The sequence below is a fragment of the Rhincodon typus genome, chromosome 37 (assembly GCF_021869965.1).
Source record: "Rhincodon typus isolate 14 chromosome 37, sRhiTyp1.1, whole genome shotgun sequence".
Classification (NCBI taxonomy): Eukaryota; Metazoa; Chordata; class Chondrichthyes; order Orectolobiformes; family Rhincodontidae; genus Rhincodon; species Rhincodon typus.
The window spans coordinates 14,810,103-14,812,680 of record NC_063368.1 but is presented as its reverse complement, the minus strand read 5'-3'; positions in this window follow the sequence as shown (position 1 = coordinate 14,812,680).

The window sequence follows — 2,578 nt, the reverse complement described above, 5'->3', positions numbered from 1 at the left end:
CACGCACACACACATTCAATTCCCATTCCAAAGTTGCAGTGAAATTGACATACTTCCTTACTTCTGCAGAAGGAGGTCAGAGAGAGAGAGAAGCTTTGTCAGAATCATACTCTCTGGGGAGTTAGGGCTGACCTACATTTTCAAATAGGTTGCTTTTTTATTTTAAAAATACGCTGCCAACAAAATGTCACTTTTAACCATATTCCCCCCTCTGCAAAATAAAATCAAATCACAATTTTGTTGCTTTTGTACCTGCCCTTTCTCAAAAAAAAAAGTCCTTCAACCACCTTCTTAGTGAAAAGAGAGTCAGCCTCTTCAATCTATGTTAACAGTTACAACCTCTCAGTTCTGGTATCATCCTTGTAAATCTCTTTTGCACCAGACCCAGTATCTCTGCAATTTTATTTCACAACATGGAGACTATTCCGTGTCATAATTGCTGCTGCCTTCTCACAAAATTAGCCAGTGAACCTGTTAAAACAGACTGAGAAGGACATGGTGGAGGACTTTTGTCATTGGAGTCACAGTCCAAAGGACCAGGTGACCTGGGTTCAAATCACAAGGATTTGAGTTTGAATGGAATTAAAACATTGTTGTGAAAATCCACCTGGTTTCATTAATGTCCTTTAGGGAAGGAAATCTGCCGTCTTTAACTGGTCTGGCCTACATGTGACTCCAGACCCACGGCAAAGTGGCGGACTTGTAACTGCCCTCTGGGTAATTAGGGTTGGGCATTAAATGCTGGGTCTAGCTAGCGATGCCCTCATCCCATCAATGAATAAGAAAAAAAGCCAATTTGCACACAGCAACATCCCATAAACAACACAGCAACCAGACCATCTGTTTGGAAGATATTGGTTGAGGGATAAATATCAGCTGGGAGACCCGAGTGAATTCCCAGCTCTTCTTCCAGATGGTGCCAGCCGAAAAGGGCAGTCAGGATGTCAAATCCCAGTGGAGAGATGGCGTGTCCGACTATGTGCGGTGAGCGTCAGCTCAGGTCTCTGGGCTGCAACTTGACACCAACTAAAGCTGAGAACCCCACCCTCAGAGTTGGCACAGTGTCTCCCGTTAGAATCACCAAATCCTGAGCAGGGGAAAAATTTATAGGCAGGGAGAAATTGAGACGAGAAGAAATACTCTGTAATCTGCACCTTAAGGTAGGAACTGGCATCGGTTCTCCTTTCATGCAAGTAATTACGACTCCTGATTAGATCAATTAAACTTAATAATCATCTCAGATCACATCAATTTCTAAAATGATATTTTAAAAAGGTCGGAACTCAAAAAACTGAAATGCAATTTTTCTCTTCAGGTTCTGCCTGCCTCTCTTAGGAAGGATGTGAACATATTGGAGACAGTGCAGTAAAGATGAATGACAATAATTGCTGGGATGAGGAACTTCAGTTGTGAGGATAGATAAGACCATAAGATATAGGGGCAGATTTGGACCTATTGAGTCTGCTCCACCATTCGATCGTGGCTGATATCTTTCTCAACCCCATTATCCTACCTTCCCCCTGTAACCCTTGACCCCTTATTAATCAAGAACCTATCCATCTCCATCTTAGAGGCACTCAATGACTTGGCCTCCAACAGCCCACCGTGGCATTGAGTTCCACAGATTCACCACCCTCTGGCTGAAGAAATTCCTCCTCATCTCAGCTCTAACGGGTCAACCCTTCACTCTAAGGCTGTGCCCACCAGGTCCTGCTCTCTTCTACCCATGGAAACATCTTCTCCACGTCCCCTCTATCTGGACCTCTCAGATTGAAGAATTCAGAATTGTTTTCCTTTGTGAAGACTGGGAGAAGATTTGATAGAGGTGCTCAAAATTCTGGGGGACCTGGAGAGAGTGAATATGGAGAAATTGTTCCCACTTGGGATCAAGAATGAGTAGTCACAGATTTAATGTAATTGGTAACAGAAGTAGAAGCGACACAAGGAAAAACATCTCCACTCAACAAGATACCAAGGTGTAAAGCTGGATGAACACAGCAGGCCAAGCAGCATCAGAGGAGCAGGAAGGCTGACGTTTTGGGTCTGGACCCACGCAACGAGTAGTTAGGGTTTGGAATGCAATGCCTGAGTCTATGGTGGAGGCAAGTTGAAACAAGGCTTTCAAAAGCAAATTAGACCGTTGTATTGAAAGGAGGAATATGCAAGATTACAGGGAGAAGGTTGGCGATAGTTTGTCAGTGTAGCAAGAGTTAATGCTGCTAACTGGGGTTAATTGATTAATTAAGTGACTGAGTAAATATAAAGGGAGGGAAATAAAAAGAGGAAACTGGGTGTGGAAGGAGCTATGTGAATTAGCAGTCAATAACTTCCATGCACAAGGAAAAGATGTCTTGAGTTCTAGTTCACCAAGAAGCTTAGATCTGCATTGACATAGCGCTGAGTGAATTGCTCACATTGAGAGCAGGTGCAGACTCAATGGGCTGAATGGTCTCCCCCTACACTGTAACAATTCTGTTACTTATTTTCTTTTTAATTATGTCTTCTATCGAAGCAGGGCTGCAAGGAAAGAGCAGATCAGTGGTGGGGCCAATTTTCAGCTCTTTCAAAGAGCTAGCAC